The 11782-nt window shown below is 34.1% G+C and overlaps 1 protein-coding gene across 1 annotated transcript in view; it reads left to right on the top strand.

Annotated features, from left to right (window-relative positions):
- The first annotated feature begins 1628 nt into the window (after positions 1-1628).
- The window catches only part of LOC149801072 (uncharacterized), a 29933-nt gene continuing 19779 nt past the window's right edge, over positions 1629-11782 (top strand). The window contains exon 1 of the mRNA XM_089954246.1: positions 1629-1786. The gene's annotated coding sequence lies outside the window, so the exon portion shown is untranslated. The remainder of the gene's footprint in view (positions 1787-11782) is intronic.

Raw genomic sequence — 11782 nt, 5'->3', positions numbered from 1 at the left:
GCTGCTCTCCCGATTGGAAGTTAATACCTATGTTTCGGTATCCGTTGGCACAGGTGAGACAAATATATCGGAATATTCTCATCCTTACTGTCTTTATTATCGCTGTAAAAAATCACGCCATCATCGCCAATATAATCGTTATAAGCAGTCATTATCAAGATCTTTATTGTCGCCATCAAAATCATCATCATTATCATCTTCGCCATTAACAATAATCACTACATTCATCATCACCATTACCGCCACGGTCATCATCATTACCACCACTGCCACCACCATCATCATCATAATCTTTAGTTATGAAAACATCTAGGTATAGCTTTCATTAGAAGGAATCCTGCAATTTTATTAAAGCTTACGTACAACTCGGGTATGAAAAGGAATCACAACAAGAATAATAACAACACACGCAAACACACACATACATACATACATACATACATACATACATACATACATACATACATACATGCATGCATGCATGCATGCATGCATGCATGCATGCATACATACATACATACATACACACACACATACATGCACACACATACATACACACACAGATACACACATACACATACACCAATAATAATAATAATTCCGAATAAAAAGAAATCTATTTTATCCAGAATGATTAATGTTGGAATGAAGGTAAGGATTACTTTTGATGTGGTAGCATGGTAAGAAGCATGTACAGTACAATACAATGTACTCACTTATCTTTAGTTCCTTTCTTTATCAAATACATTTGTTACCGTCTCCCCTAGAAAGAAATTAAACCGCTTTAGAGATCCACTATTTTCAAATGAGCTATTTTCAAACACTGTTTACAAGTAATTAAATTTTGAAATAACGTTGACAGGTTAAAAAAAATAACATTTAAAAGGGATAGAATAACATATTCAAACGATCGAAGATATCAAAGGAATTAAATGGAAAACGGAATATAGATAGAAACAACATCTATTCATACTATATAACATTTAGATGAATTTCCAGGTTTAGGCTAATTAAACATTTGATAATTTGAATTCTTTACTTTCACGCGTACATTTTTAATGCATAATACGATCGTTGACATTTTGGAAAACAGCGCAGTATGGACTTTTGTATATGTCACTCTAAGTAGCTCGAATCACTAACCGCTTTGTAGGGGGGGGGGGGCATCCACCCACATTTCATACAATGTCAATCCCAGTCTATGGGTGCATCCTCGGGATTTGAAGATTTTTAACAAGGGTATGAATATTTTACCGATTTTTCCTTATTCCACGTTGGCTATCTATCGAGATTCGATTTTCATTTGATCGAAAATCTAGTAAACCTAACTTGAAAAGAGACGGGAAACAATATGTCCTAACCGTCTGGATGATTTAAATGCCTGCATGGTGGGATTAAGTTCTTTTGCTGCCAACAAAAGACTAATAAGGATTAGTTAGACACTGAACTAAGATCTCTTGGCAAATAAATACACATCGGCTCTGGCATATTTAAACCCAAAGCTCAGTCGTAATCCTTGTTCGAAATTCGTCTGACTGCCTCCGCTCTTTATCGACGTGTATTAGCATATTTGTGTATTTGCACACACAAAACATAAACACTCCAGTGATTTGGATTAGATCTTTGGATCGCCGGAAAAACGAAATGCTAGCGGAATGAAAAGAGTGCAGCCAATAGGTGGACAACAACCACGAGTGACAGGAGCACAGTGGATGCGTGGACAGCAATCACGATCTTCCCGACTATTGTGTGAACGTATGTGGGGGAAATAAAGAACGTCACTGAGGTATGTATTTATCTACACATAACAATGTGCACACTAGATCCCTATTGTGTATTCCCTGTATTATCAAGACAGTGCAAAATACGGCAATTTTATAGGTCAGTTGAGCCTTTCAGGAGTACACCCTAATGAATTATGGCTAAATATGATATGTGACAGATTTGGACTGATATATATATATAGCTGGATAGATATTTACACTGAAAAAGATGATGAAGATATTTTACAACAATAAGGTAAAACATTTAGATATACTTTTCACTGTATTGATTGTAATTAAGATATTAGCACTTTCTTACATGATTATGTTTAATATATGCTTTAACAGTCAGGTACAATTACAACGATGCACTGACTAGAGAACATCACTAATTAATCGTTGTCGTTACGTATATGCTTCAATATTAGTATTGTATAGGAATTACTAAGCTGCCACCTTACGGTTAAGAAAAGAAACCAAAACAAATGGATTGAATTTAAATAGATTTATCTTTGCAAAGTATACATTTTACCTGCACTTATTCATTTTGCTAGAGTAGTAGTAATGTAGCATGGGTGATAATGCGGTTATTCGTCGCACAATAGAGGTCATGCGAAAAGTGATGGGAGCAAGAACTATGGTGTAGTAGTGGTGGTGGTGTTAGTAGTAGATGGCAGAAGAATCAGTTGTGGTGTGGTGATGATTGTAGAAGTGACAGTTACCTGATTTGTTATGCGAAACGATGAGACAGTAATACTTGTAGCTGTTGGAATTCTTATTGTTTTTCTATTTTTTATTTGGTTAATACCTATAACGTTACATAGATAAAATACGTAGCTAAAATTCATCGGTCATGATACATACATATAATTATTGTTCACAAATTGGTAAAGCTGAAATTTTTTAAAAGATAGCTTTATCAATGCATATCATGTTTGTATGTATGTATGTATGTATGTATGTATGTATGTATGTTTGGATGGATGGATGGATGGATGGATTGATGGACGTACGTACGTACGTTCGCACGCACGCATGCATGCATGCATGAATGCACGCACGCATGCATGCATGAATGCATGCATGCATGCATGCATGCATGTATGTATATATGTATGTATGTATGTATGTATGTATGTATGTGTGTATGCAGGTGGGTAGCTAGCTAGCCCGGTAGGTCGATAGGTAAGTAGATGGGTAGGTTTGGTACTTACTTACGTCGGTTAGTTGATAGTTAGGAAATGCGTGTGTGTGTGTGTGTGTGTGTGTGTGTGTGTGTGTGTTTATGTCGGTTTTTATGCAATGAACAAAACACAGTTCATAACAATGACTACTTGCAGCAAACCAAATCGATTTTACATAGATAACACTTTTCTATCAAAGTTTACAGTCACTTCAAAGCAATATCTTGAGATAATCTTTCAATTATTTTGACATCTGTCTGGATTTAAGTAGATTTAAGAATGTTAGGTTTGTGATTAAACCATCATGTATAAGTAATTTATGTACCTAACCATCATGTATAAGTAATTTATATGCCTAAGCATTTAGAACTTCGGTACCAAATTTATATAACAGTTAAGATACTTTATAAACAAAGAACGTGAATTTTCTATGACCAAACCATATGGGAAATCTATTCTTGCAAACGTTTGCTTATGGGTTTTATTTACCTTAATGACTCAAAAGGTTTCTTTACTATATATCAAGAGACAGACAGACAGAGTTAGGAATAATGATGCGCCAATTAATTAAAATAATAAAAGTTTTGTCGGGAAAGCCTTTTGCATATATAATAGCCAGATATGTGACATGAACATCTTTCTAAAATTTCAGCTTTATCGATTTATGACAAATTATGATTTTCCATAATCGAATATAAACGATTATATTTTTCTCTCTTTTGACTGCTCAATTTTTTCGGACGAAATCTTAAAGGATAGCAAAATATTATTGATCATTCATGTAAATTTAGTCTTCCGCTGTTTAATATGACTCAAGCGACAGCATCATTGCATACGACAAAGGGTGCCCGTAAGCCGTTCCAATTTACAAGATACAAGCAAGTGAACGATTACCAAGTATGCTAAAATCGCATTACCCATGAGAAAAATATAGAATCATTACCCGATTAAAATCTGTGGTTGATCAGTTTTGATTACTCAATCATCTATCTGTAAATTTCAACTTCAACACTTAGTTATTAATATATCTAATATAATAAACTTGATCTTTATTTGTTGTAATATGTTGATTAAAATACCAAAAAATTAATGAAATGACCGAAATGATTTTTTTCTCGGCAATATGAATTCCACTCAAATATAGAGGAGTATCGGGCCATTATGCATAGTGAAGCCAGTCTATAGGAGAGACTCACTGGATAATAAAACTGTGTCCTTAATCGAATGGTGTCGTTTATGCAGAAGTTGTAACTGATAATAAGAGTAGGAAAAGGGACCCTTGGATATTGCTGATTTTTTTATAAGTACGTGTCGCTGACTGTGGTACTGCTTTAGAAGCATATTTTACCATATTCTCGCTCCAGTTTTGTCGATACCGCGTTGATTGTATTCGTGTAGGCTAAGTAACTGGTTGACATTTTTTTTCCTTACGGATGAAGATCGTTAATATCACTGATACAGATCATGAGTTGAATTCATACAGCTTAATTATCACTATCCACTTTTAAAAGGCCACTGTCTTGCTGATACAGCCAAAACAGTATACGAATCGTTGTATGCATATATATATATATATATATATATATATATATATATATATATATATATATATATATATATATATATATATATATATATATATATATATATATATATATATATATATATGTATGTGTGTGTGTGTGTGTGTGTGTGTGTGTGTTGCATGTACAGGCCTTGGCGTTTGAAAACAATGCCAAGCTTCAAAGACTCTCTTTTTAAGAAAGGTGAGTGTATTGAAATTGCTACAGATACACCAAAACATCGAGGATAAGAATATACATTCTTCTTGGATGAAGGACAATGGAAGTTTGGTTGATAATTCGGAAGTCAGTGTCACCATTCACGGTAATATTATGATTAAGAACATATGTATATTTGAAGTAATGCACAGATATAGTTATTATGATTGGTAGATAGAAATATAGATGCATGGATTAATTGATGGATGGATGGCTAGAGTTATCGATTGATTGATCGCTGGATGGATGGATGGATGGACAATTCATTCATATACACGTCTATAGTTCTTGACATGTATAAATATGATATACCTAAAGACTAATCTATCAATGTATCGATCTATTGATCGATAGATAGATAAATAGATGAGTCTTTATGTACACCTTAGCTATACATGTCGAAGAACGACATGGGTGGAGATCAATGAATTGTGCTTAGCATGGCTCGCTGAATTTGAATGGTCTGCAAGTAACCCTTAATCTTCATGCAGACTTTGCTTTGTCATCATTATAATTAACTACATTCGTCTGTTAACTTCCATCTTTCCCATCTTCCTCTCCTATTTACATAATATTGCCAGGGAAGATAATTGGACCTTTATGTGGTTTAGATATAAACGTTTACAGATGTTTTAAGATTTGACATGTTACCTTTATCATATATATATATATATATATATATATATATATATATATATATATATATATATATATATATATATATATATATATATATATATATATATATATATATTACGAAATTTGAATATCACTACATTTCATAGTTTACATATTTTATCTTGTTGAACTTCATTTTAAGATTTATTTGGAAGGGATTATCATCCTTAAATTTCTGTGCAATCGATTTTTCCATCCGTCGAACATTACCATTACACGTTACCATATTGTCACTGTTGTGCTTGGGTGTTGTACATAGCTACTACTACATACATATATTTTATTATATGCTCATATTTTTCTCTGTTAACGTTACATTGTCATAATCGGACAATATGTTTCCATATTTCACTGCTTCATATTGCACCGGACGTGAGTCTAAAAATAGTATCGCGTAATAGGAACTACTTTGAATCTGGACAGTGTACGCTCATGTAGCATACACATTGGCTTTAGATTTATTACATTTGTTTGTGAATAAACTAAACGATCTGTTTCGTCCATTTGAAGTAGAGATGACAAACTTAATGATATGAACGCATTTTACAAGTCAGTCTAAATACTAAGTTCGAGACCAAATAGAACTGAAGGTTCTGGTAGATATCTGAGAACCTCAGAGCCAATAAACCAAGATGACGAAGAAATCCTATTTCTGCTTGTTAACTGGAATGTCACAAAACATCTGCGTTGCAATTTTCGACGTTTAACATTTTTGATACAATGTTAGGCTAGCGATAGAAGCCATGTCATGTACATATGAGTAGTGACTGGGTCCCTCCAACAAGGAGCATGCAAGTGACAGGACGGATGCATATATTTTCTTTAGCTGTTAATAAAAATGGCAATAAATATTACATTTCTGCATCTTGAATTTTTTCAAAATATACATACAGATCTGCAAATTCGAATGACAGAACAGAAACAAAAGTGCAGTTTATCCCTCAACGCCGACCCCTCCGCTGTTCAAATCACATGTACATAGGAAGGAATTTACCCAATAAATGCAGCCCATCACAAGCAAAAACAAAACAGAAAAGTAAAATCCATCCATTCCAGACCAACTGGAAAAGTTGTTTCATTGCGCGATCATTAACAATATGTCTCTAAATTTAAATTTTAAGTATACAAAAACGATTAGTTTTTAAAGAACTGTTGAATGCGAGACGAAGTTCAAACGTCGCTGTTAGTGCTATGTGCGCACTAGTAGTGTTTCTATGTATTGATGAATCTATGGTTGTGTATTTTTTTGGAATACAGATTAAATTCAATTGCTTTGTTTTTTGTAGTGCATTCTTTTAGGTAGGAAAACGAAATGAGTATAAAATAAAAAAATTACTGAATTTGTATAGGAAAATATGAACTCGTTGTTTTTTCTCGGATTATTAATGCACACCGAAAGTCGTGATGTATTACTCAGAAAAACTCGTTTTTATTTTCCCATACAAATGCAGTAGCCTATAAATGTTTACTTCCCTTGATTTTCTTATTTCATTACGGACATTAACAAGGACGAACAAACATAGTTTTGTGATTCAAAAAAAGGTTTGGGAATAAGTGTACAATAACACCATGCATATACCCCTGTGTATTTCCTAAAATGCCGATACCCTCCGATGTTCTGGACATACGAAAAAATCTGGTGTCATTGCTTGCTTTCATTTTGTTTAACTAAGCAGTCGGCGTTCAATATCTGGAAAATATTAAACTAAATGTTTTTACTCCGCATAAAAACATAACAGGTTATTTTCGAGGTGTCCAACATTTTGCGCTTCAAAGTCATTTTCTCGTGTTTTATTCACTAATAACCCGCCTAAAACTTTGCATAACTATTTCTTTAAAAACCGGCCATAAACTGTTTTTGAGAAATCCCCCTATTGATGCAATCTATACTTATAAACATACTTTCAAAATTAGATAAAAAGTATAGAAGTTATTTAGAGCTGGATTTGAGTATGATGTTTATTGCAGTCAATGTATTTGCCCTGGGAGCCGGTGGAAGCGATTATGTAATGATTCCTACCCTGATGAGAGGTCCATTGGGATATTTATTATGCGATATGTAATCTGTTTCATGTTGTTGTTGTTGTTGTTGTTGTGTGTGTGTGTGTGTGATTTGGATTTTATCGCAGCTTTAACAATTTTCCAGTTATATCGCTACGATATCTGCAGTGTAGTAGTTTATAGTGATGTCTATCACTGGGGCATCATGCCGCAGACATGTAGCATCATGGCCCACCCAGTCCCATTATCCTGGCAGCAGGCCGATAGTCCTAACACGAACATTTTAATGCTGAGTGCCAAACGAGGCAGCTAATAATTCCATTTTTATAACACTTTGGTATGACTTAGCCGGGGTTCGACGCTCTAACCACTTATTCCACCTGAGCTTTCCATTTTTTAATGGAACCACCGCAATATACATTTATGAACGCGCAGACATATTTAGACAATTTTGCGAAAGATTGACCTTTCATGCTCAATTCAAAATATGCTATATTTGTTATCAACATGAACACCTTCCATTCTTTACAATTATGTTTAGCTCTTGCCAATATATATGCTGTCTGTACAAGAGACAGGTATTTTCAGTTGTACACGCGCTAATATATATATATATATATATATATATATATATATATATATATATAGAAATTTTCAGGTATGGTCGGGGATGCTTGTGGAGGTTGGGTCAATCTATATTTTAGCATCTGTTCTTTTCACTTTAGCTGCCACGTATAGGCCTGCACGGTAAACATGACCATTAGTGATCACTTTTATTGCGTGTCTCATATGGGTGCTTCAAATTGGCATTCATGTGATCATTTTAAAATTGTTCGATCAAATGTTTTGTTCCAATTTCTCCTGAGACCTGATCAGAATTTTCCCCAAGAAATGTGTAAACACATAAATGAACAAATGACAATATCATGTTCACTAAAGTGTTCTTAACATAATTATTGCTTGTTTGCTTTTTTCAATTGAAGGTCAGTACAAACTATGGCAAATGGAAGGTAAGTATTTTTGTATGTGACCATACCTACAGTTTGTTATTCTTCGTTTCCCGTTGTTTGTGTAGGTCGCTTTTGATCACTCTTGACATCGTTTTGTGCTGGTGATTTTGTTAGTTGAATGGTATGTGTTTCGTTCTTTCCTTTTTTTTTTTGGTTTACCTTTTTTTGTTTACCTTCATACGTCCTTTGTTGTTAAACACCTTTGTTGTGCCCTATACAAGTCTTTAATCTTTTCAATGTCGTGAAAAAGGTATCAACCTGGAATAAAGGTAACGGTTGCAACAACTATAAGGTGAATGTTCATTTTAGATTAGATCAGAATATACATCCAACATCTCGGTTTCTTTTACGTGAGAATCGAACCAATTGTTAATTCTCAGCCACACATGCGTTTCGCTACCATTTCTGATTCAATATGCACACTTAACTTGAATCATTCTTGTCATGCGTATAACGAGTTTTATTCATGTTTGTATACCCTATAATGACTGAGCGTATATTAACAAGTCAATTGTGGTTGCAATGACGTACCTTTCTAGCTAAACTGGATATGCAGTGCTTTAGATTACATATTATACATACAAACCAGCGATATGTCATCAGCATAATTTCCTGCTGGATCATATTTAGCGCCGACCGTTAAATTTGTATCCGATTATAAGTATGAAAGAATAGAATGCTCTTTCATTTGGATTGATTTCATTTTTTAATGCAATATTTTACCCGCGACCTACTTTTGTTGTTGTTGTTGTTGTCAGTACAAATGCAAAAACATTATGACACCCACTAACTATAGCAGCGCAAGCCCGACTTCCAAATCTTGCAAGCGCTTTACTGTTAGTGGAAAAATAAATACTCGTAGCTTTCTTAGCACATACAGGTACTCAGATTTTGTTTAGATGACAAGAAATTTGGGATTCAGTGAGCGTGCATATACTCAGTCATAAGAACGTTCGATGTATGTATGTATAGCAAAAGGAAAAAAAATCAAACATAAAAACCTCATTGTCGTTTAATATAGTTTGCCAATAATATTTAAGAGTTGGGGGGGGGGGTAGGTGCATTGGGGGTTTGGTTGTTTGCTTTTTAACTTGAGCCCTACGCATATTTTGTTCTTGTTGAAATGAAATTGTCTGTCATTGTAGTTGCTTTTTATTTTATTTTGTTTATATGTTGCTTTTGTTGTTGTTTTTTTTTTTAAATAATTTTCTTTAACGTTGACAATGATTGTGCTGTACTCCTTCTCTGAGTAGTTCTGCACTTTCTGTCATTGTTTTAAAAAGATGTAATTGGCCATCTACGGTGAGCTGATAAGGATATGGACATATGGCTGATACAATTATGGAAAGAGATAACATATGTCAGTATAACAACATGGAAATAAAGATGATAACATTACGGAAAGAGATAACATATGTCACTATAACAACATGGAAATAAAGATGATAACATTACGGAAAGTGGTTTCATATGACAATATTTACTCAAGGAAATGATCGGTTTTCCAGTTGTAGAAATTTTGTTGGCATTTAGCTTAAAGTTACTGAGACATGTTCAGGTGTTCATGACACTAAATGATTCATGTTTCCATTAAACACGCTACTTGTTTGAAGGAGCATGATTATTTAATATGACGGACGACTATTTGAAAATACAAATATTTGAAACGTATTGAAATCTGCATTCTTGCAATTTATACAGCGGCAACTGATACATGTTAAAGGTACGATTGTTTTTCTTGTTGTTACTTTTAGCTCAGAAACATGAACTGTGAAGTAATTTAACTCCGGTGGATATACGATATAATAAAGTCGCTACTATTACAATATCAACTATCCAGAATCATTAAATAAAGTACATTTGAAACTATTCAGTTGAAATGAGCTGTCAGTCAATCTTGGCTGATTGAGAACACAATAGCACGTGCGAACAAGGACGGATTTTATTGGCATTAATATAACGTTCGATAATCAAGGGTGCATCTTGGTGGTCAGACTCAATAAAAATATTGAAAATAATATAATTTTGTTCCAATGTAAACAAACAGGATACTAGTTCCGTTGCTTCATTTACTGACTTATGTGTCATTTCTATCACATGAAATGACCGCTCCGGTGGCCCAATGGTTAGAGCGTCCGCTTCCAATGCGTGTTCGAACCCCGGCCGAGTCATAACAAAAACTTATAAAATGGTACTAACAGCTGCCTCGCTTCACGCTCGGCATTAAGAGGTTAGTGCTAGGACTGGTCGGCCCGGTGTCAGGATAATGTTACTGGGTGTGACATGATGCTGCATATCTGTAGCATGATGCCCCAGTGCTAGACATCACTATAAACTCTCAAACTGCAGATATTGTAGCGCTATGACTGAAAACATTGTTAAAGCTACGTTAAAAAAAAAAAAAAACACCATCCAAATCAAACCAATCACAAGAAATATTCTTTTTTTTACTTTTAAATAATAAGTTTGTATAGTTTTGTGTTTGTGTCCTGGGACGACCATGTTTTAGTTATATTACTAGATTTCCTAAATGGAAAGCAAAATATTATATCACATATTTCTGTAATTATTACTTTATTTGCCACATGTGTTCATCAAAATGGCGGAAACGTAAATAAAAGTGAAGAATGTACCAATTCACAATCGAGAAAAAAATTAAAAAATTAAAAAAGTAAACTGATTATTTCCTTAATTGAGATAGCTTACTGAAGTTGATCTGGCAAATAATTGATTTATGCCGTCATAATGTTTCAACGAGTGTGCAATAAATATTTTAAGAAGAACGTTGTTTCTCATTACTGATACAGAAATTATTTGTGTCATTTTTACTAAAAGGAACCATTCGAGTGTATTTCTCAAAAGTACAATATTTGACACAGCCGTAATATTCATCTAACGTTTTCATCTCGTTGGCGTCATTGCCAACAAGAAGCAAAATAAATATATTATAAAACTTTAAATCCGAAGCTGTTTGTAATTCGGTTGTCGTTTTCTGGACACATGCTAGGCTCTCGTATATGCGTTTTTATACACATTTGTCGATGGTTCGTTACCAGAATTTGAACTCACTTTAATTCATTTTTAAATATGGATCATGGGTAATTGGTGATGGGATGGTTGAAAAAAGCAAATGATTAGTGCAACTTCGTGTTTCTTTGGATAATGTTAAGGATGCGCGAACGTTTGCTTGTGTTATCGAACGTTTGCTTGTGTTATCGAACGTTTACTAGCGGTATCATATACGATGCCAAATATCGAGCCAGCAGATCATGCTTCCATTTGGCTGGTTACTAGCGGCATCACATACAGTGCCAGATTATCCAAAGCAAAAATAGCATATGCTACGGGTCCCGCACTTTCAAAGG

This window comes from Sinohyriopsis cumingii, chromosome 4, assembly GCF_028554795.1.
Source record: "Sinohyriopsis cumingii isolate HCF-2022 chromosome 4, ASM2855479v2, whole genome shotgun sequence".
NCBI lineage: Eukaryota > Metazoa > Mollusca > Bivalvia > Unionida > Unionidae > Sinohyriopsis > Sinohyriopsis cumingii.
This window is presented reverse-complemented; position numbering and strand designations above follow the sequence as displayed.